The sequence below is a fragment of the Cherax quadricarinatus genome, chromosome 30 (genome assembly GCF_038502225.1).
Source record: "Cherax quadricarinatus isolate ZL_2023a chromosome 30, ASM3850222v1, whole genome shotgun sequence".
Classification (NCBI taxonomy): domain Eukaryota; kingdom Metazoa; phylum Arthropoda; class Malacostraca; order Decapoda; family Parastacidae; genus Cherax; species Cherax quadricarinatus.
This window is the reverse complement of record NC_091321.1, coordinates 35,668,465-35,694,255: the sequence shown is the minus strand read 5'-3', so window position 1 is coordinate 35,694,255 and position 25,791 is coordinate 35,668,465. Positions and strand designations below refer to the sequence as shown.

At 41.5% G+C, this 25,791-nt stretch overlaps 1 protein-coding gene across 3 annotated transcripts in view; it reads left to right on the top strand.

Annotated features, from left to right (window-relative positions):
• Positions 1-489: 489 nt before the first annotated feature.
• The window catches only part of LOC138853438 (cytochrome P450 9e2-like), a 101,449-nt gene continuing 76,147 nt past the window's right edge, over positions 490-25,791 (top strand). For 2 of the 3 annotated variants that reach the window (XM_070090103.1, XM_070090101.1), the window contains exon 1: positions 490-606. The gene's annotated coding sequence lies outside the window, so the exon portion shown is untranslated. The remainder of the gene's footprint in view (positions 607-25,791) is intronic. The other variant, XM_070090102.1, reaches the window with a different exon arrangement.

Here is a 25,791-nt window from a genome sequence, read left to right as displayed (position 1 = left end):
TGTGTGTGTACTCACCTAGTTGTACTCACCTAGTTGAGGTTGCGGGGGTCGAGTCCGAGCTCCTGGCCCCGCCTCTTCACTGATCGCTACTAGGTCACTCTCCCTGAGTCGTGAGCTTTATCATACCTCTGCTTAAAGCTATGTATGGATCCTGCCTCCACTACATCGCTTCCCAAACTATTCCACTTACTGACTACTCTGTGGCTGAAGAAATACTTCCTAACATCCCTGTGATTCATCTGTGTCTTCAGCTTCCAACTGTGTCCCCTTGTTACTGTGTCCAATCTCTGGAACATCCTGTCTTTGTCCACCTTGTCAATTCCTTTCAGTATTTTGTATGTCGTTATCATGTCCCCCCTATCTCTCCTGTCCTCCAGTGTCGTCAGGTTGATTTCCCTTAACCTCTGTGTGTATATGTGTGTGTATGTGTGTGTGTGTGTGTGTGTCTGCGTGTGTGTCTGCGTGTGCGTCTGCATGTGTAAGTGTGTTTGTGTGTGTGTGTGTGTGTGTTTTAGCTGCGTCAGTAGAGCGAGAGAACTGGAGGACAGAGGACGCACATTCAGCTGTGTTAATATAACGTTCAACAAATCATTCTTTAAGCGTAAGGTAAAGTTATTTATATGTTATTGTGTTGTTTTAGATTCATAGTAGAGTATGGTGAATGTTATGTAAAGTGAATGTGACAGTGTACAGTGGAGTATGGTGAGAGCTAATGTACAGTGAATGTGACAGTGTAGAGTGGAGTATGGTGAGTGTTAATGTACAGTGAATGTGACAGTGTAGAGTGGAGTATGGTCAGTGTTAATGTACAGTGAATGTGACAGTGTACAGTGGAGTATGGCAAATGTTATGTACAGTGGAGTATGGCGAGTGTTAATGTACAGGATGACAGTCCATGTACAGTGAATGTAGCAGTGTACAGTGGAGTATGGCGAGAGTTAATATACAGGCTGACAGTCCATGTACAGTGAATGTGTGTGTACAGTGGGGTAGGACGAGAGTTATGTACAGGCTGACAGTTCATGTACAGTGAATGTGAGAGTGTAAAGTGGAGTATGGCGAGAGTTAATATACAGGCTGACAGTCCATGTACATTAAATGTGAGTGTACAGTGGGGTATGGCGAGAGTTATGTTCAGGCTGACAGTTCATGTACAGAGAATGTGACAGTGTACAGTGGAGTATGGCGAGTGTTAATGTACAGGATGACAGTCCATGTACAGTGAATGTGACAGTGTACAGTGGAGTATGGCGAGTGTTAATGTACAGGATGACAGTCCATGTACAGTGAATGTGACAGTGAACAGTGGAGTATGGCGAGTATTAAGGGGGCTGTACGGCAATTTTCCGCGCGCGCTCACCCAAAAATCGGAAAAATATGGAAATTGAGTTATATATCATGAAAAATAGCTCAAATCTTTGGCAACTCAATGGTACCAGAATGAATGTTCTACGACGTTTCTACAAGAAATTATAGTCATTTATATCAGATATGGTGACGGCGATGTTGGTACCGAGTCTGCTCACGGCCCGTTTATTTTTTGGAGTTGTTTCCTTGTTTTTTATCGCCTTTACTTGCATTATTCTTTCTAATATAATAACTGACTATTTGGCATCATAAAACAGTAGGTGGGACTTATCGGTAGACTTAGTGATTCCCGGGAACCAGAAGGGAACGCTCAGCAGTGTTCCCGCTCCTGAGGTACCAGCAGGAATCGCCCATTATTACGCTTATATATCAACTCTACGGCTTATTTGTCTATCAGAATTGATCTAATATTATATAATAAACACTGTAAATAACATACAAACATGTTATATACTCTAGACTGAATAAAATAGGCCATAATATGACGAAAGATTTTTGGAAATATTTCGATAAATATTGAGTTACTCCTCTCCATATCCCATGCTTTCGTCTCTGAGTAAGAGAAAACGGTGTTTTGAAGAGGATAACTGCACTAGAACATCAGTTTACTAAGAAATACACCCAAACAAACGCGATTTTCGCGATTTTTTTTTTTTTGTTTTTTTTTGAGACGGGGGCCGGCCGGCGTTCCCGGCCGATATCTCGGAAGTAACTTATCCACCTTAGGTACCAAATTCTTCCTTTATTACTTAATTAAATGGAATAATATTCACAGACATTGTAGAATAATGATTTCTCTTATTTGGACAAAAGAATTGTTGGAAATATTCCAAATACTTTGGGAGTTATGTGGGAGTAAAGGGCAGATTTTTTTGCAGTATTCCAGAAACTAACAAACTTTATTTTTTTTGTGAAATAACGGTAAGGTATTTTAGAGGAAATATTACGGTCAGTATATGGATTAACATTGTTCTCTCGGCACCAAGTGTCCAAACAACCTTACGTAGCCCCATAAAAAAATTACATCACCCCAGAGGTCATTTTCAGTAAATCAGTCTTTTCTCAGTTGTTGTTTGAGGTATATTTTTGATAAATATTTTCAAGAGTGAGTGAGAACACTTTGTCTTGTGCACCAAAACTGGAGAAAATCGGACGGTAAATAAACGAGTTACGAAAATTGCCCCACAGCCCAGTGTTAATGTACAGGATGACAGTCCATGTAAAGTGAACGTGAGAGTGTACAGTGGAGCATGGCGAGTGTTAATATACAGGATGACAGTCCATGTATAGTAAATGTGGCAGTGTACAGTGGAGTATGGCGAGTGTAAATGTACAGGATGACAGTCCATGTACAGTGAATGTGACAGTGTACAGTGGAGTATTGGGAGTGTTAATATACAGGATGACAGTCCATGTACAGTGTATGTGACAGTGTACAGTGGAGTATTGCGAGTGTTAATATACAGGATGACAGTCCATGTACAGTGAATGTGACAGTGTACAGTGGAGTATTGCGAGTGTTAATATACAGGATGACAGTCCATGTACAGTGTATGTGACAGTGTATAGTGAAGTACGGCTAGCGTTAATGCACAGGATGACAGTCCATGTGCAGTGAATGTGACAGTGTACAGTGGAGTATGACGAGAGTTAAAGTACAGGTTGACAGCCCATGTACAGTGAATGTGACAGTGTATAGTGAAGTACGGCTAGCGTTAATGTACAGGATGACAGTCCATGCACAGTGAATGTGACAGTGTACAGTGGAGTATGGCGAGTGTTAAAGGTATTGTGTGAATATATTTTAAAAGAATTAATTTAGTAGGCATATCTAGCCTTAAATTCTCGCTATGGTAGAAGTGAGTGTTGGTGTTGAGGTAGAGAGAGAAGGTTACTTCGTGGGGACTGACCGGAGATTTTAATCTGAAGGTAAATCAGATGAGATTCGCTGGGCAGACGTTGGCAGTCGGTGTATGTCTAGACTTGAGGAGAGAGAAAAGTGAATCTTTTGTTGTATTATGTAAAAAAATGTGGATTGTTGCTGGTATTAACGAAAATGTGTATTAGTGAGAATTCATTTAATGAAGAAAATGTAATAGTTTAAAATGGAAAATAACAGTGTTATCCTATGTTTACTTCATTTAAGTTAACAAGAAGAAAAGTAACTTAGTTGATTTTAAGTTAATAAGGGGACGCAGAGTGACCTAGCTTGATCAATCCTGTTGTGTCTTGAGTGAGGTTATCACGTGACGTCACTGACCGCTGAGTAAACACAGGTAGGGTGACGTCATGCATGTGAAGAAGTTACCTGCATAGGGAGGACCAAAAAATTTGATCCAAGGAAGTGGAGGGAAAATCTTTGTATTATTGATATCGAGAACAAAGTTGTTCCAAGGAGATGGAAATTTTATGGGGGGAGATTGAGAGGGAGGACTTGATCCAAGGAAGTGGAGCAGGAATATTGTGTTTAGAGGGTTGTGTGAGGGAGAAGGAGGCCTTGACTCAGAGATGGAGCAGGAATATTTGGGCATAGAGGGTATGGGAGATGGAAGTGGATTGTGGGAGATGTGGGGAGGGAGATGGAGGGTAAATCTTGATCCGAGGATATGGGGAGCACAAAAAATGAAATTCAACAAAAATCGAAAAAAAATTGGAAAAAAAAAATCAGGGAGCGGTGGCGATCCGAACGACGCTGCAGAATGCGCTGCAGGGGCGTCGCGGGGCGTTGCTGGATGCGGGCACGGGTGGGCGCGGGTGGGGGGCCCGGGCGGGGGGGGGGGGCGGTGGTCGTGGGGGGGGTGGTCGAGGGTGAGGTGGTCGAGGGTGAGGTGGTCGAGGGTGAGGTGGTCGAGGGTGAGGTGGTCGAGGGTGAGGTGGTCGAGGGTGTGGTGGTCGAGGGTGAGGTGGTCGAGGGTGACGTGGTCGAGGGTGAGGTCAGGGTCATTATCAAAGATGCAAAATTTCACACCTATGTAGGGGTGAAGGAGCGACTGGAAGTAACACATAGGTGTTACTTCCGAGCCATACAGAAGAAATCTTCACTACTGTATTGCGAGTGTTAATGTACACGATGACAGTCCTTGTATAATGAATGTGACCGTGAACAGTGGAGTATGGCGATTGTTAATGTACAGGATGACAGTCCATGTACAGTGAACTTTACAGTGTACAGTGGAGTATGGCGAGTGTTAATGTACAGGATGACAGTCCATGTACAGTGAATGTGGCAGCATACAGTGGAGTATGGCGAGAGTTATGTAAAGGCTGACAGTCCATGTACAGTGAATGTGACAGTGTACAGTGGAGTATGGCGAGTGTTAATGTACAGGATGACAGTCCATGTACAGTGAATGTGACAGTGTACAGTGGAGTATGGTGAGAGTTATGTACAGGCTGACAGCCCATGTACAGTGAATGTGACAGTGTACAGTAGAGTATAGCGAGATTTAAGTACAGGCTGACAGTTCATGTACAGTGAATGTGACAGTGTACAGTGGAGTATGGCGAGTGTTATGTACAGGCTGACAGTCCATGTACAGTGACTGTGACAGTGTACAGTGGATTATGACGAGAGTTAATCTACAGGCTGACAGTTCATGTACAGTGAATGTGACAGTGTGCAGTGGAGTGTGGCGAGAGTTAATGTACAGACTGACAGTCCATGTAGAGTGAATGTGACAGTGTACAGTTGAGTGAGAGTGAAAATAAAGATGCTAAGTGTGGGAAAGTAAACGTTTCGCCCGGCAGGAGAGGTTTCATCAGTCTTAATACAAAGTAAACTTAATACACCTTGTTCTTTAATAACTGTACAGAAGTGTACACAAGTCTTGTTTCCCACAGCTTCTCGCTGTCACCACACCGTTGACAACCACAGTGAGTCAGACTTCATGTACACTATATTGTGAGTCAATATATAGTGAGGGAGAATTATTACACAGTGTGAGTCATTATGTAATGAAGGAGAGTTAACACAGTGTGTGAGTCAATATATAGTGAAGGAGAGTTAACACACAGTGTGTGAGTCAATATATAGTGAAGGAGAGTTAACACACAGTGTGTGAGTCAATATATAGTGAAGGAGAGTTAACACACAGGGTGAGTCATTATGTAATGAAGGAGAGTTAACACACAGGGTGTGAGTCATTATGTAATGAAGGAGAGTTAACGCACAGTGTGTGAATCAATATATAGTGAAGGAGAGTTAACATAGTGTGTGAGTCAATATTTAGTGAGGGAGAATTATTACACATTGTGAGTCATTATGTAGTGAAGGAGAGTTAATACACAGTGTTTGAGTCAATATATAGTTAAGGAGAGTTACTATACAGTGGGTATGACTCCTTGATCAGTGTGAGAGTCAGTGTTAGGTGTTATTACTCACTCCTGGATGTGTTATCTAGGGGTTTACCTGGAGTTTACCTGGAGAGAGTTCCAGGGGTCAACGCCCCCGCGGCCCGGTCTGTGACCAGGCCTCCTTAGGTCAGTGTCCCAGGATGCGACCCACACCAGTCGACTAACACCCAGGTACCCATTTTACTGATGGGGAACATAGACAACAGGTTGAAAGAAACACGTCCAATGTTTCTACTCTGGCTGGGAATCGAACCCAGGCCCTCGCCGTGTGAAGCGAGAGCGTTAACCACCAGGTCAGTGTTCGATGTTATTACTCCTTGATATGTTATCCAGGGGTGAGTCAGTGTTCGATGTTATTACTCACTCCTGGATGTGTTATCCAGGGGTGAGTCAGTGTTCCATGTTATTACTCACTCCTGGATATGTTATCCAGGCGTGAGTCAGTGTTCGATGTTATTGCTCACTCCTGGATATGTTATCCAGGGGTGAGTCAGTGTTCGATGTTATTACTCACTCCTGGATGTGTTATCCAGGGGTGAGTCATTGTTCGATGTTATTACTCACTCCTGGATATGTTATCCAAGCGTGAGTCAGTGTTCGATGTTATTGCTCACTCCTGGATATGTTATCCAGGGTGAACAAACCAGAGAGAGAATATAGTGGATGTAATATAAGACAAAATCCAAGTGAAATAAAAGAACAGTGAGAGGTAATATACAATATAAAACCAGTCGCAGGAGTGTGTTGTTAGAGGTGAGTGGCAGAGTTGACGCTATGACATGTGTGCCTATTATTAGGCTGCAGTCAAGGTCGCATGAGTGTGTTGTCAGGGGTAGGTGGCAGTCTTCTTCTTCTTCTTCTTCTTCTTCTTCTTCTTCTTCTTCTTCTTCTTCTTCTTCTTCTTCTTCTTCTTCTTCTTCTTCTTCTTCTTCTTCTTTTTGATTCGCCGGTACTCTCCCGGGACGGGCCATTACCAAGTGGTTGCCCGGCCTTGGCTCCCTTTCGTTGGAGTATCTCAGACTAATGTCTGCCGTGAAAGGAGGCACAAGTACCTCCTCATCGTTGGGACCAACTGTCCCCAGGCCTAGCCACATTCCCCGCCCTCACGGGGCTCATAGGGAGAAGCTAGGCCTCTGGTCTGCCAGCTTTCCCGCCTCAGGGGGACTTACGGGAATGGTAGTCTTATGAGCTGCAGGTGGTAGCAAGCTCTGGCTCGGGCACCTACCCTGCCCTAGAAGGGCTTGGCATGGTGTCTTCCTTGGGTGGCAGTGTTGACGCTATGACATGTGTGCCTATTATTAGGCTGCAGTCAAGGTTACTAATATAAAACTATGTAACAAAATTTCACTTTTGTCGTGTTCCTGTAATATAACACAACTGATGAAAATATTCACGTTCCTGTATAACTTACATTACCAAACAAACGAATGACTAACATAATGAGGAAAATCTTTGCTACTTTTCATCTCGTCTCGAAACCTTTTTTTTTTCTTTTTTTTTTTTTTTTTTTGTAGATGAATGGGTCAGAGAACCGACAAGTTGATAAATTAGACACATGTGCAACACTTGGGTATCTGTAATGAGGAAACGTTTAGCCACACAGTGGCTTCATCAGTCCATACAAAGGAGAATGGTGAAGAACAGGAGGAGTTTGAGGTAGTCGATGTAATCAGTCCATCAGTCTTGAAAAGAATACAGCATATGTGCGAAGAAGTGGCTTATATACTGTAGGTAGGTGAGGTGCAGCAGTCGTAGGTGGTGTCACATTTGCCCAATGTGGAAGTAGGTCGTGTCCAAGGGTTAGGCAAGTGAAGAATTCCCTGTATTAAGATCCCAAGATGTTGTTGTGTCAGACAGGAATGTAGATGAATGGTTCACAGAATCTCAAACTCTTGTTCTTCAACATTCTCCTTTATATGGACTGATGAAGCCGCTGTATGGCGAACCGTTTCCTCATAAAAGATACCCAACTGTTGCACATGTGTCTAATTTCACTGTTTTTTTTTAAAGCGTCTGTGAAGCCTGAACTCCAGTATGACTTATAAGGGTACTCACCTAATTCAAGTGGCGTTATATTGATGCACATGGAGAAGCTGTCTGTCGACTACATTCATTATCTACATTACCACAGGCCAGTGACAAAAAAAATAAATCAACAGCATTTTAAAATTGTCGTTATCTTCAGCCATTTTCTATGATGCTGCTGACATCAGGTAATGTCTGTGTTCCTTGATAATATGTTGCTGCTGACATCAGGTAATGTCTGTGTTCCTTGATAATATGTTGCTGCTGACATCAGGTAATGTCTGTGTTCCTTGATATGTTGCTGCTGACATCAGGTAATGTCTGTGTTCCTTGATAATATGTTGCTGCTGACATCAGGTAATGTCTGTGTTCCTTGATATGTTGCTGCTGACATCAGGTAATGTCTGTGTTCCTTGATAATATGTTGCTGCTGACATCAGGTAATGTCTGTGTTCCTTGATAATATGAGAAATCACAAAAGAGCTTGGAAGTTTATGGTTGTGGTCACACTGGTTGTACTCTACACACACACACTTAGGTTACATTTATATATATATATATATATATATATATATATATATATATATATATATATATATATATATATATATATATATATATATATATATATATATATATATATCCAATGGAGCCTGTACCTGTTTACTAGGTAAAAGTCTGAATTTACCTAGAGCCCATGCCACACAACCAGCAATTTGATGGGGCAACAAGTGCCCGAAGACCCTGGGCCCTAGAGACGCCTGCTGATGAAGCCCAAGTGACGCCTGCTGATGAAGATGAGAAGTGAGATGACACTCCCCTCCGGGGAGTCGCCGCAAGAGAGAAGATGTTACCCTCCAGCTGGAGGGCCCAAGAAAGAAGACAGAAGAAAGAATATGAACGACACCCCCAACCCGGGGCCACAGCCTGGTCGCCATATGAAGAAGACCCGGGCCGGAAGTACCGGCGAATCTCGAATGAATGAATGAATGAATATATATATATATATATATATATATATATATATATATATATATATATATATATATATATATATATATATATATATTTATATATATATATATATATATATATATATATATATATATATATATGTATATATATATATATATATATATATATGTATATATATATATATATATATATATATATATATATATATATATATATATATATATATATATATATATATATATTTGCAAACAATTGCAAACGGGCGGTCTTAACTATGCAGGACAAGCCACGGGACTTTCACACTTCTCAGTGCGTCATACAGCTCCTGATGCAATGTTGCAAGGGAGCAACCAGAGCAGGGAGAGAGGTCTCAGAGTAGTGTAGGTGTCACCGGCCTCGGTTACCCTTAGAAACCTCTTTACCCTTATGTAAATACTGTTCACCTATAAGCTTCACTCCAAACATTTGGCCAACAAACCCCATACCTTTCATAAAGCCTTGTCAAGTCACAAAAACTCTTTATCACCACTGGCTCTAATCTAACATGTTCATGCACACTGGAAGTCTAAGCCCCTCAATCAAAAAACCTCCTTTATGCCCTCTACCCCGGCTTCATTCCACTACAACCTCATTCGCCCTCCAAGTCGTTCTATTCCGCTTTATCCTCTCAAAATGTCCGAACCAACTAAACAACCCATCTTCAGCTCTCTGGATAATACTTTACATAACCCTGCATCTCCATCTAATCTTCAAACTATAGATTCTCTGCATAATATTCACACCAAGACATCTGCACTGCCTCCATCATTCTCTCTGTTGCACCATTCACCACCCATGGTTCGCATCTGAATAAGAACGTTGGCACCAACTTACTTTCTCACATCTCCCAGTTTGCTTTCACATACTCCTAATTACACCATTCACCTGTTTGCCCTCGTCCATCTACTGAGAATCCACCTCCACAAATCTGAAATACCTGGAGTATACCTGGTCTGTGACCAGGAATATACCCAGTCTGACCAGGCCTCGTGCTGGATTATAGGCTGATCAACCAGGCTGTTACTGTTGGTCGCACGTAAACCGACAAACGAACCACAGCCCAGCTGGTCAGGTACTTGAGGCGCCTGTCCAGTGCCTTCTTGAAGACAGCCAGGGGTCTATTGGTATGCTGGGAGGCAGTTAAACACTCTTGGGCCCCCGACACGTATTGTGTTGTCTCTTAGAGTTCTCGTGGCGCCCCTACTTTCAATGGATGGATGTTGCATCTCCTGCCCAGTCTTTTGCTCTTGTAGGGAGTGATTTTCTTGTGTAAATTTGGAATTGTTCCCTCTAGAATTTTCCAAGTATTTATCATGTACCTTTCTTGCCTGCGTTCCAGAGAGTACAAATCAAGGGACTTCAACTGTTCCCAGTACTTTAGGTGCCGAGAAAGTTCTCTGGACATTCTCCAGTGTGCAGCAATATTTCAGCCTAGAGAGAACAAGTGATTTGAAGGGAATCATCATGGGCTTCTCATCCCTAGTTTTGAAGGTTCTTATTATCCATTGTATCATTTTTCTAGCAAATGTGACCTTTGAAAGTGAGATCCTCTGACATTATCACTCCCAGGTCATTCATATTAGTTTTTTACTCTATTGTGTGACTGGAATTTGTTTTATATTCCGATACACTTTTAATTTCCACACGTTTTCCATTTCGGAGTAATTGAAATTTCTCTTCACTCAGCTTCATATTGTTTTCCGCCCATATAAAAATTTGGATGATGTCCACTTGGAGTCTTTCAGTGTCATCGATGGATGACACTGTTATGCAAATTCGGGTGTCACCCGCAAAGGTAGATAAGGTGCTGTGGCTTACATCAAGGACCACCTTCGCCTTAACATACGTAGTGATGACCTAAAGGATTGCAAACTGATGGGCTACCAAGCAGGTAAAAAAACAGTGCTGTTAAAATTCCAAACTAGCCTACAAAGAAACAACCTACTAAAAACATCTATTTCTATGAAAACTGATGTTTACGTCAATGAGTGCCTTACCAAAACAAGACAAAACCTTCTTTATCGGCTAAGAAAATTACGCTATGCCCAAAAAATCCAACAGTGCTTTGTGAGGGATGGAAAAATAGCAGTTAGGAAACAGCCCACTGGGAAGAGATACTTCATCTCTACAGAACATGACCTTAAAACATTCCTAAGTGAGGCTGGACTAACAGAATCAGAGTAAAGTGCAGATAATACCCACAGCCCACCGTTAGTGTTATATTGTCATAAATTTGTGCCCCCCTAAAATTCTAATACCCCAACTACTTTTGATTGCCATTGTTGTACTCAACGACCATTCTACCTCATAGTCTTAATTTGTTTAATATCTACAGAATCTATCTCCTTTTTTTACAACTTACCGCATCACTGTTCTATCTTATTTTATTATAAACTAGCCATAACTTGTCCTCAATAATTCTACCTCACTTTAAGAAATACTCAATTGCCCAATTTTATTCTAAAATCTCTATTATTGCCCAATTTTGCTTTAAACTATATTGATCAAACTTATTTTAAACTTCTTTTATTGACCATTTTATTCTATATTTTTTTAAACTAGTATTTTCAACTACAACTTTTATACTATCCTGTCTACCATCTTACTAGCATATTATAACCAAGTCATTGCCATTTTTATTTTTATCATTTTTTTTTATTATTATTCTTTTGCTACCTTAAATTGTATATTTTACCTTGTCAATTTAAATCTAGTTATACTCTAATTCTTGTAAACAACTTATATAAGACATTAGTGCAATTACAATTGAGAGTCTTGTGCCTTTTTTATATTATTAGATTAAACTCAGTTGTACTATAGTCAATACCAAATTCATTATATTAGACCATAGTGCAATTACTAGTGAGAGACTGGTGCTATTTTTAATTTGTATTTTTATATTATTAGATTAAATCTAGTTGTACTATAGCTCATTCTAGCTCAAAACATAGACTCCACAAAAGTCATTATATTAGACCTTAGTGCAATTACAAGTGAGAGTCTTGTTCTATTTTAAATTTGTATTTTTATATTACTAGTTTATACCTAGTTGTACTTTAGTTCATTCCAGCACAACACATAGACAACATCAACTTCATTATGTGTAGTAGTGACTATACTCTATATGACCAAAATACTCTAGCTATATACTTATCCAAGCTTCCCACCACTACAGATATCAGTACTAGAACTCAACACATAACTCAGGATATAAATAACCATAATTTAAACCTAGAAGATGATTGATCATGTTGACCCTGATCTAAACCTCCATAATCTGACACCCAATCAAAACCTATTGGAAAGTAACTGCCTTTATTACACAGCATCACAAGCCAGCACTATCCTAAACAATGCTAAAAGTCTATCAGTACTTAACTACAACATCAGGTCCTTAGCAAACACTATGATGACCTCCTGGCACTCCTTGAATCACTAAAGACACCCTTCTCCTGCATTATTCTTACTGAGACCTGGCTTAAGCAGGACACAATAGATATCTACCCTCTACCAGGATACACAGCAATTCACAACTGCAGACCAAACCAACTTGGGGGTGGTATTGCAATCTATTACTCTAACCAATTATCTTGTATTAGCACCACTTGCTTTAGTGATGAATATGGGGAATACATTTTTGCTAATTTTACTGTAAAAAACCTTAAGACACCTATAACAATCGGTGCCATTTACCGGATACCTCACACAAACATCCGAAATTTCAGTGAGAAATTAAAGTCACTAATAACAAACAGACAAATGAATAAGCACCACCTTCTCTTAGCTGGAGACTTCAACATCAACCTTGGCTTACTAGATGATCAGCCTGTAACTGATTTCATCAACAATATGAACAACACACTTCTCATACCAACAATAACTAAACCAACCAGGCTCAATGAGACAAGTGCAACCATAATAGACCACATATGGACCAATATACTAGCCCCCCTTAAATCAGGGATAATCACAGATAGCACTACAGACCACTACCCTACCTTCCTCCTGACAAACATTAATAAACCACCACTTGAATACAACAAAGTCTCATTTAGACTCCATGACGAGGCCTCAATAAGGAAGTTCACAGCTGACCTAGAGATTGTTGACTGGCCTACAGAATTCTCCAAGGCCAATGGTATTGATGACTGGACAGACATTTTTCTTAACAAATAACTTAGACTATACAACAAACATTGTCCTATAAAAACGAAACAGATCACAAACAAACGGCTTGGTTGCCCATGGCTAACCAGCACCATTCTGAAATCCATTGACAAGAAACACCAATATGAAAAGCAATATAGACAGGGCTTAATACACAAAGATATTCTTAAACACTATTCATCAGTTCTCACCAAAGTAATAAAGAAAGCCAAACAACTATACTACTCCAGTAGATTCATAGACACTAGAGATATAAAAAAGACCTGGAAAACACTCTCTCAGATTCTAGGGACCCACAAACTGAAAAAAAACAAGAATATTGTCCTAACTAAACCTAATGAAACACCACTACATCCCACTGACACAGCTAACAAGATAACCGATTTCTTTTCAACCATAGGATCTAATCTCGCCAATAAAATCCCATATATCAATGCCCATGCCGGGGACTACCTAGATGGGAATTTCCCAGATTACTTCTATCTTGCACCAACTGAGCCCTCGGAAGTCACCGAGATTATAAAGTCACTTAAAAACAACTCAGGGAATCTGTCTAATGTCCCACCATTACTGCACAAGCGAGCGGCCCATATCCTTTTGAATGCTATTTCATTACTTTTTAACAAGTCACTAGAAACTAGCACCTTCCCGAAACTACTCAAGATGGCAAGGGTTACACCAATACATAAAGGTGGTGACCCTACAGACTTAAACAACTATAGGCCAATATCAAACTTACCATTGCTATCCAAAATCTTTGAGAAACTCGTGCAAAGGAGACTATATTCATTTATAACAGCACAAAACATACTCAACCCCTGCCAATTTGGATTTAGGAAAAATAACAGCACTAATGATGCAATCATAAAAATGCTTGATCTGCTTTACACAGCATTGGAAAATAAGGAATATCCACTAGGAATTTTTATTGACCTAAGAAAAGCTTATGACACAGTAGACCACGACATCCTACTCCACAAACTTGACCATTACGGTATAAGAGGCCATGCGCTTGCTTATTTCAAATCTTACCTTACTAATAGGTATCAGTATGTTACCATTAAAGACACAGCATCAACAACACGGCCACTTGATACTGGAGTTCGGCAGGGAAGTGTTCTTGGTCCCCTGCTCTTCCTCATTTACATCAATGATCTTCCAAACGCATCCCAACACCTGAAACCCATTCTCTTTGCTGACGACACGACTTATGTCATCTCTCACCCTAATCTTGCCACCCTCAACACCATTGTTAACGAGGAGCTGATCAAAATATCGACTTGGATGACAGCCAATAAACTTACGCTTAACACTGGCAAAACCTACTATATTATGTTTGGTAGCAGAGCAGGAGATGCACAAATTAACATTAAGATCGACAACACTCTAATTACCAGACATAATGAGAGCAAATTCCTAGGCCTATACCTTGACAACAACCTGAATTTCAGCACCCATATCCAACACATAACCAAAAAAATATCCAAAACAGTTGGGATCATCTCCAAGATACGATACTACGTGCCGCAAAATGCCCTTCTCACACTATACCACTCACTTATTTATCCATACCTCACCTATGCTATTTGTGCTTGGGGATCAACTGCAGCAACACACCTAAAGCCAATAATAATCCAACAAAAAGCTGCAGTAAGAATAATCACTAAATCCCATCCCTGGCAACACCCCCCCCCACTCTTCATAGATCTAAACTTACTCCCTGTTCAGTACATCCACACTTACTACTGTGCAATCTACATCTACAGGACCTTAAACTCCAATATCATCCTCGACCTAAAACGCTTTCTTGATAGTTGTGACAGAACCCACAGGCATAACACCAGACACAAACATTTCTACGACATTCCCCGTGTCCGACTAAACCTTTACAAAAATTCAATGTATGTCCAAGGCCCTAAAATCTGGAACACCCTACCTGAGAACTCTAGAACTGCAGACACATTCATCACCTTCAAAACTACCATTAGAAAACATCTTATCTCCCTGATACACCCTGTCAACTAACTACACGAATACCACCTGGTGGTTCACACTTACACTCACTCACCCATTTGACTATAAACAGAAATATTAATCTCAATCTTAAAATAATGAATCCTATAATACTCCAATACTGAAACTATGTACTGTGCCAAAACAAAAGCATTCACATTGCTAAACTCACAAACTAGTATTTAGTCACTTAGCCATAATACCAACTTACCTCATAATTTGTAATATTTTAAAATAAAGAATTAAACTAAGTCTGCCCGAAATGCCTAGCCATGCTAGGTGTTCTAGTGGTACACTCTGTAATCATTATTTAACTACATGTAAACCACACAACAACCAAATTCTGTAAATTCAACATTGTAATCTTTATAGAGAATAAACTTTGAATTGAATTGAATTGAATCTCTGTCAGATATGAGGATAAGGAACAGGATAGTGGTGAGTACTGTGTATTTTGGAAAGAACTTTTCACTGTGGCTGCCTCTGACTTTACTCTGTTTACTATTATTCTTTGTGTTCTATGTGTTAGGAAGTTATAGATCCATTCACCAACTTTTCCTATTAATCCTGTATCATTCATTTAGTGCGCTATTACACCATGGTCGCACTAGACGAATACTTTCCCAAAGTAAGTGTATACTATATTCACTTCAATATACTCCGTCTAATCTGATATCCAATCTTTCATTTCCTATATTTGTTATCCTCATCACTTTGCTCTTTCCTATTCCACTTTCAATGTCCTCCTTTTGCATACCTCCCAGATTCGTCCATTAACTTCTGCTACCCTTCTTCACAATCTCCATAAAACACAATGTCATCAGCAAAACAACTGTGACAACACTCACTGTGTGTTTGATTCTTAATCTTTCAGTTCAGCACTTCTTCTTAACACCCGAGCATTCACTTTTCTTACAACCGCACTTATAAATATATAAAATAACCATGGTGACTAAGGCCTATTTTTACTGGGAAATAATCTCTCTCTTCCCTACATACCCTAACCTGAGCCTCACTATCCTTGTAAAAACTCTTAACTGCTTTCAGAAACATTCCACCTACTCCATAGACTTGCAGCATCTGCCAAAATGCTCCCTGTTCAAAATCCATTACTGCAAAGAAAACCTCTTAACCCTTATTTAAATACTGTTCACTTACATGGTTCCCTGTCAACACTTGGTCTACACATCCCTGGCTGTTCCTAAGAGGCCCAGCGGCACGGCGCACGAGAAGTAATCGAAAAACATCGGAAAACGAGTTTTGCTTACAGAAAAATAGCTTAACAATCTAGCAACATTTTGGTATAACAATAATAATAATAATAATAATAATAATAATAATAATAATAATTTCTACAAGTACGTGTACAAGGTATACAGACCATAGCTGACATCAATGACATACTACTGTACAGAAAGCCCCTTGTTATGCTGAACATTTCGGGCAAATTAGGTCAGTTTTGTCCCAAAATGCGACCCTCACCAGTCGACTAACATCCAGGTAGTATTTTATATTGATGGGTGAACATGGACAACAAGTATCTTATGGAAACACGTCCTAATGTTTTCCAGCCGTACTGGAGATTCGAACTCCGGACCTCAGTGTGTGATCTGAGTGCACTGAGCTAAATTATAACCATTTTCCAAAATTTACTGTGAAGACACTGCTCGTAATATATGTCCGAAAATGCCTACCTGGAGTCTGCCTGGAAGGTGTTCCGGAGATCAACGCTCCCACAGCCCGGTCCACGACCAGGCCTCCTAGTGGATCAGGGCTTGATCAGCTAGGCTGTTACTCCTGCCCACACATACCCCAACGTACTAATCACAGCCCTGGTTGTCTTGAAGGCAACCAGGGGTCTATTGGTAATTCTCCTTATGGCTGGTGGGAGGCTGTTGAACAGTCTTGGTCCCCGGACATTTATTGTTTTTTCTTAGTGTGCTTACGGTGCCCCTACTTTTCACTGGGGGTATGTTGCATCGCCTGCCAAGTCTTTTGCTTTCGGAGGGAGTGATTTCTGTGTGCAGATTAGGGACCAGTCCCTCTAGTATCGTCCAGGTGTAGATTATTATGTATCTCTCTCGCCTGCGCTCCAGAGAGTACAAATCAAGCGCTTCCAAGCGTTTCCAGTAGTTAAGGTGTTTGATGGAACTGATATGTCAAGTTAAGATTCTCTGTACATTCTCTAGATCTGTTATTTCACCTGCCTAGAATGATGTTAATGTACAGCAGTATTCCAGCCTGGAAAGAACAAGTGATTTAAAAGGATCATCATTGGCTTGGCATCTCTTGTCTTGAATGTTCTCATTATTCATCCTGTCATTTTCTTCGCAGATGTGATAAGGCACAGGTCCTTTACATTACTTTTCGGCTCTATTGTGTGATTAGAGTTTGTAGTATACTCAGTTCTAGCTATTATTTACTCCATTTCCTTCCTCTATTTCATCCTCATTGGATGGCACTCAGGCAGATCCTAGGATCGTCTGCAAAGGATGATACAGTGCTATGGTTTACATCTCTGTCTATGTTTGATATGAGGATGAGGAACGAGATAGGAGCAAGCACCTAAATTCGGTACCTGACCAGCCGGGCTATGGCTTGTACGTTGGATTGCGTACAGCCAGCAGTAACAGCCTGGTTGATCAGACTCTGATCCACCATGAGGCCTGGTCACAGACCGGGCCGCAGGGGCGTTGACCCCCGGCACTCTCTCCAGGTAATCTTGCGGAACAGAGTTCTTCACTAGTAAATTTTCAGATATTTTCCAATTAAAATATTTTTCTTTAATTTTTTTTTCTCTAATACATTAAATTCACCATCTAACATCGTTACGAAGTGGGAGGAGAATCACGAGAGAGGGAGAACACACCAGAGGTATTCACGAGAGAGGGAGAACACACCAGAGGTATTCACGAGAGAGGGAGAACACACCAGAGGTATTCACGAGAGAGGGAGAACACACCAGAGGTATTCACGAGAGGATACAAGGACATAGGTATGGAGAGGATTTTATTAAAATTTTAGTAATGTAAAGAGGAATGTGTATTACATTTAAGATTCAGTAAAAAGAAGGGGAAAAAATTGTGAATAAATTGGTAATTGATGAGGGTTGTGGGTAATGTAGTCGAACTAGAGATACCAAAAAAAAGATGATATAAGTGGGTTGTTTTTGTGACTTTTTTCTGATGAAATTAGTTAAACGAGAAAAAATTGTGGGATGTTGGTGATGTGGGTTGTAGGTGATGTGGGATGTGGGTGTTGTGGGTTGTGGGGTGTTGTGGGATGTGGGTGTTGATCTTAGTTTATGGTGATTTTGGTGGTGTTTTGAGTGTATTCAGTGGTGTTTTAGTAGTATTCAGTGGTGTATTTGGGAGTACTCAAATGGTGTTTTGAGGTTATTCAAAGGTGTGATTATAAGTTGTGGGTTGTTGTTGTTGTGACTTTCTGATGAAATTAGTTAAAACGAGAAAAAAAAATTGTGGGGTGTGAGTGATGTGGGTTGTGGGTGTTGTGAGGTGTGGGTGATGTGGGTTGTGTGTGTTGTGGGGTGTGGGTGATGTGGGTTGTGGGTGTTGTAGGATGTGGGTGTTGTGGGTGTTGTTGTCGAACTAGAGATACCGAAAAAAAGATGTTATAAGTGGGTTGTTGATGTGACTTTTTCTGATGAAATTAGTTAAAACGAGAAAAAATTGTGGGGTGTGGGTGTTGTGGGTTGTGGGTGTTGTGGGTGTTGTGGGTTGTGGGTGATGTGGGATGTGGGTGTTGATCTTAGTTTATGGTGATTTTGGTGGTGTTTTAGTAGTATTTTTTTTTTTATATTTTATTTAAAACCAATACAGTTTAACATAAAAATAAAGAAACAGTATGGAACCTAATCAAATTAACTGACAAACGGATTGTACTTACATGCTCGCAAGATATTACAACAAAAACTTACATCAAGAACATAACTAAAAACAAAATTACATGTCACAGGGTCATGAATTGACATATATACAAAACCTTGCTTATATATAAATTGTACATATAAATGACATCTGACAAAGGCTCAATACACTTGAACATAAAATATACAAAGAAGTTATATCAGTTAAATCCCATCCTTCACATTAATCAAAAAACCATAACCTAACATCATAATCTGACTAGATAATCTACATACTTATCCCTAACAATACAGCTGAACATATCCCAACATACAAATAAACAGAAAAGAATACAGCTTAGAACACAATAACAAGCTCTATACTGTTACAATACACCCATATACAAATTTCAGACAAATGGACTACGTCACTAAACTGTCTAGATATGTCTGTATACCATACAGACTAAAACTTAACATCAAGAACTTGCATGAACACCAAACCGGTATCAGGGTACAGACCATAATTATAAACTTTAAAAAGAATCAATCATGCATATATAAAGTATTACATAACGTCTGACCCATGACAAAGGCTCAATACAATAGAAAGAGATATATATTTATATATATACACATACACACCCACACACCCACACTCACATCCACACACACACCCACACGTACACAAAAATTTTCACAAAATCACATTAATCAGATGCACTGTATGCACAAAGCAAAACAGTACATAAGTATATCTCATCGTGCAAAAACCCAGCACGTAACATAAATACAAAACTAAAACACACTTCACGTCGCAAATAACTTATTTCTCAAGAATCATGTTATACAAGACTGATACACATCATAATTATACATAAAAATCTACTATATTATACCTACATTCTGAAAAGTGTTATATCTACCATAACGAGACCTTGAGCTCTACATCCACACTTGGATGCCATAAAGTCCCAATGAAAACCAGGAAACCATTCCAAACCCACATTCACAACACTCTCACGACCCCCCCCCCCCCCCCAGGGAGGCGAGCCCGCTGTTGCCCCCTGACTCCCTCCAACCTATGAAAACCCCTTCACTCACTCATATCCAATCACAGATTTACGAGAATCCCTAACGTTAGCATTCTATACCCCTCTGAGAAAGCCTGATCCCACCTCCTCGCATACAAATCTCTGTTACGACACCTCGTACTATAGACCGTTACCGCAAGAACCTTTCTTCTCTCCTCACTATCCCCTCTCCCCCTCATCACCCACGACATATATATATAATCTACCATGATATAATCTAAAGCTCTTATGACACCCTCGTCTAACCCACCCATATCTAGACTTAGAGCACGCAAAACCGACACCCCACGGCCCCCCACCCTCTGTACCAACCTACTTAACCAGCACCTAACCTCCTCTAGCCCTTCACAAAAGTAAACTACATGGAACGCTGTCTCATCCCCTCCACAGATACCACACCCCCCACCCTCTACAACCTTTCTGTTTCGTAATATCTCACCAGACGGAAGGATCCCATGCAGAAAACGAAACATCACCTCACGCGCCCGAGGTTTTAACTTCAATTTACTAAATCTAAACCAAATACTCTTCCACGCATACATGGGAAACAAACCCTCAACTGGGACAACGCACCTACCTACAAGTAACCTACACAAAACCCTTATACGAACCTTTCTCAGTTCCCTAACCAACATCACAGCCCTCAAAACTATTTCACATTCCCTCAACTCCATTCCTCGATACCACATACCCAGCCTGTCGTGTATCCTTCCCAAACGCCCTGCGTTCACACCCTCACGCAACACTTCCCATTTAATAAACACACATTTAGCCCTCCGTCTCAAATCCAACAACCCCAACCCACCCTGACTTACAGGTAACATTACAACCTCCCTCCGTAACCAATCACAACGTGAACCCCATAAAAATTTGTACACCCGTCTTAGTATCCCCGCAATCGCTGTCCCTGTAATTGGGAACACAGCTGCAACATACCAAACCTTACTATACAATAAAATGTTCACGACTATCACTCGCTGTATCAGAGTTAGGTGCTGGGGTCTCAGAACACCTAGACGCCCCACGATCCTTTCCAATAACCTATCCGAATTTTCCTCCCGCGCCGCAACCATGTCATCCCTATAAATAATACCACAAATCTTTAAAGACACCGCCCATTCTTTAACAACATTACATCTCCCCCCCACACCCCCCACCCAAGAACCCAACCCCATGCACCTTGACTTCGCACTATTTACCTGCATACCCGTGGCACTTCCAAATAATTGCACCACCTCGTCCAACACTCTCATTGACATCCCTGCACGAATGAGAACAGTGGTGTCGTCAACATATCCAATTAACCCCGGCCAGGCCCTCCCACCCCCAACACTTCCCTCACATGGCGTACATAAGCTATGGTCAACCATTCTATAAAAGGGGTCCTGGAAACACGCAAACAATATTTGGGACATGGGGCATCCCTGTCTAAGGCCTCTTCCCATTGCAATTTCCCTCCCCATACACCCATTAATCTGTATCCTCATTTTCGCCCCCTTGTACAACGTATTTACCCACTCGACTATTTCCTCCCCAAAACCCTGTCTCCTAAGTATAACCTGCAAAGCTCCCCTTTCCACTCTATCATATGCTCCCTGCCAGTCTAGAGCCAACAAAGCCGCCCCTCCACCCCCACCCTTATCTTCCACAAAACTTCTCAGTATCCCATGTCCTTCAATCATCGACCTTCCCGGCAACCCGAACTGAGATTTTGACACCACCCTCTCCACTACACATTTGAACCTATTACCTAAAATTTTTGCAAACACCTTATAGTCTGCACACATCAGTGATATGGCTCGGTACTCCCGAAGGGTGGGCTGCCCCTTGACCTTCGGGACCAACACTACTACTGCTGTTTCCTGCTTCTTCCCCAACTTACCCTTCTCCTTCATACTATTAAATAACCTAACTATAAATTCCTTTATCAACGCCCAATGTTGTAAATAAAATTCTACCGGGAGACCATCAATACCGGGAGCTTTCCCCTTCCTCATTCCCCTTAACGCATTCTCTATTTCCTCTGCCGTAATCGTCCCACCTAAAGCCTTTCGATCACTATTTCCTAAATTACACGTCACATACGTACACACCTTGTCCAATGCCCCGTCACCCCCCCCCCACTGTTCCAGTACTTCTCGTACCAAGCCTCCGCATACGCACACATCCCCTTCGTGGTTCGTATCTCCTGCCCTACTCTATTATTCCCAACCATCTCCGTTACCTCTAAACATGGTATAGCCGTCAGCGCCTGCCTTTGCTTTTGATGCCGCAAAACACACGCTGACGGCTTGTCGCCCCAAAGCACTTCCTCCACCCCTGCCTGCATCCTTACAGCTTGAAACCTTTCATTTTGCAACACCCTCAACCTCCCTTTTATTTCAGCTATTTCATCCATAGGAAAATTATTACCACCCACCCCCCTCCCATAGCAACCTCTTAACCTATCCTCTAAATAGTTAGCCAGTCCATATTTTAAATTATTAATACGTTTTCCTTCTCTCACATAAAACTTTCTAATCCTTTCCTTTGCGACACTATCCCACCATGTCACAATGTCATCCACTCCCTGTTCTTCCACACTAAGCTCCCTCCATAGGACTGAAAACCCCTCCAACCCCTCCTCATCACCTAACACACTTATATTTAATTTCCAATAACTTCTATATATGTCCGCGAGCGTCCCCCACCCAACCTCCACCACCACTGCCCTATGACCTGACATTGTAGCCTCAACAGTACTGAAAGATTTCACATCCACTCCCTGAGAAAGGTACACTCTATCTAGTCTCGCAGCATATCCACTCCTAACAAACGTATATTCAGTCTCCCACACCGCTCCCCCAAAGGCATCACGTAACCTAACATCCCTTAATAAATCCCTAAGAGCCACAGACATATATCCAGCCCCTCTTGGGTCCACATCAGCCACCCTGATTACACTATTCCAGTCCCCACCAACTATCGCCACCTCTGGCAGTGCACTTAAGAAAAACACAAGATCCTCACACACAAAATCATTCTTTACCTTTATGTTATTTTCTGCCGGCGCACACACACTCACAAAAGACACACGCTTACCCATCCACCACCCATCCACACGCAACACCCTCCCTCCCCCTCCTCCCTCGCTTCTCTGCAAAACAAACGGGCTCGTCTCCCTTATTAAAATTCCCACACCACCTTTTAGACGGGGAGATGGCAGGGTAACTACCCGAAATCCTGCCACCTCCAACACCCTACCCTCTTTGAAATTGTGCTCCTGCAGGAACACAACATCCACTCTAGATTTATTCAGAAAATTACGAAACCAATCTCTCTTCACACCGCTACATAACCCATTAACATTTACAGACATACACCTAAGGCCTATTAAAGTTTCAACCCCTGCTTCCTCTCATCACTCTTTACAACTCCAGAGCTTGAATTTACGTTCAACACCTTCAGAGTGCTCTCTTTCCCTCCCCCCTTCTTCCGGTGCCTCGTATCATGGCTACCACCACCTACACCACTACCTTCACACTTCACCTCAGTCTGTTTCCCAGGCCTTTGTGCAGGCGTAAGGACGTCATCAGAATCTGATGTAGCCGCCCTCTTTCTCGTGACATTCATGTTACACATATCTTGATCAGATGTTACCTCTCGATGAACCTCCACCTCCACCTGAGAATGGTGTAATGAGTCAATGGACGACTCCAAACCACCATCACGTCCCAAATTATCATGTCTCAGACTTTCGGGAAGCGACGATTCTCCAATGACACCACGCTCAGATGTAACATCCCTCTCTGGTGGTGACAACGTCTTCAACACCTCCACCAATTCCTCCTCAATCTCAAGAACCTTCTCTTGTACTTGCTGCTCCTCCTTATCCACAGGAGACGACACCTGATCAGGCAGTTGGGGGCGGGACTCCAACTCACCACCAGTCCTGTGTGCCCGATCCACTATCTCGCTCCACAAAACACCACACCCTCCATCCGATGTTTGTTCCTCACCTGCCACTTTGAAGCAGGGGCTGCGACGTCCACCACAGGTCCAGGCACATGTCTTCGCTTGTCACAGGTCGCCGCTATGTGATCATACTCACCACATAGGCGGCACGTACGTCGTTGTCCTGGGTACATTACCATTACCTGCGTCCTGAAATCTTGTAGGTACACATAGGATGGTATTGGGTGCCTCAAAGTCATTTTGAGGTTGAAAGAACCCTCTGGAAAACCAGCATAGGCTCCTGCCGCCCACGTACCATGTTGAGCATAATGCACCGTCCCATACTTCTCAAAAACTTTCCTTATATCCGCCTCGTCCGCCTCAAAGGGAACGTTGCGTAACGTGATCCACGTATAATACCGTGAAACATCTATCATTCTTACAGTGACAGCTGGTGTGACGTTAAGACTCACGTCCTGAAACCTGGTGACTAACGATTCATAAACCGTTGCTGATAGCAGTTTGACGAAAATTCGTTGTCCTCCGTTCAATGCTACACCATACAAGTCACTATCTTGTACTCCATAAGTCTCCCGTATGATCTTTGGCAATAAGACTTGCGCAGAACTGGGCGTTATCGTTTCTTTAAGTAGCTCGATGCCTACAGTATTTATCCTTCGTCTCAGACTAACCGCCATCTTGACGATCACAGTGCACCTAAGTTGTCAGCCGAGGTGTGACAGCACCACTTCACACCACTGCAGCCAGGTAACTGACAAGGGCGCTCGCCTACAAACAACAGAGGGGTGCAGAGCGCTACCGCACACTACCGTGGTCAGGCAGCGAATGGTAGTAGTATTCAGTGGTGTATTTGGGAGTACTCAAATGGTGTTTTGGAAGTGTTTCAGTGTTGTTTGAAATGTTCAAAGGTGTTTTTGAAGGTGTTCAAATGATGTGCAAGAGTACTTATGAAGGTGTTCTGAGAGTATTCAGAGGTGATTTTGGGGGTGTTCGAATGATGTTTTTGGAGTATTTAAAGGCAATTGATGGTGTTTTTTGGTGATGTTCAAAGTAAAGTGTTTGAGTTAGTTTTTGTGATAATGTTGTGAAGTCTGGAGCCTGAGGGAGGAGTTTGGGGGGATGAGTTGTAATTTAATGAAATGTGTAAGTGTAGATAAATTAGAGCTGTCAAATCTTATTTGGGAGTATTCAAAATGTTGTCTTGGAAGTGTTTCAGTGTTGTTTGGAAATGTTCAAAGGTATTTTTGTGAGTATTCAAATGATTTATGAGAGTGTTTTGAAGGTGTTCAAAGTAAAGTGTGTGTGTGTATTAACTTCGTAATATGTAAAATTGTGACTAGTGAATTTATCGAAAAGTGGTTATAAGTGTTGTGGTGACTTTCTGATGAAATAGTTAAAATGAGAAAAATTGGGGGTTATGAGTGAAAATTGTGAGGTGTTGGTTGGAGTGTGAGGGTTTGGGAGGGTGGGGAGGAGGTAGGTTACTTCGTGGGGAGTGAACTGAGATGAAATAGTTAAAACGAGAAAAATGTCTAGACTTGTGTTGTAAAGAAATTGTGGATTGATGTGGGTATTAACGAAAAAATGTGAAATTAATTGGGTTATCCTGGGTTAAGAGTGAAAATGTTTTCCCTATGTTGTATATGAAATGTGTAGGGGGGGAAGTCGACAAGATTCAGCCTGTGTGTGTGGGGTCATCATGTGACGTCACTGACATAGGGGGAAGTCGACAAGATTGAGCCTGTATGTGTGAGGTTATTGCGTGACGTCACTGACATAGGGGGAAGTCGACAAGATTCAGCCTGTATCTGTGACGTCACTGACCGCCGAGTAAACACCCTCTTTACTTCATTTAACTTTATGAGAGGAATACTGACGTCACACTTGTTTAGACCTGTAGTAAGAGTGAGCACCATGCCCCCATAGGAGGAGTTCATT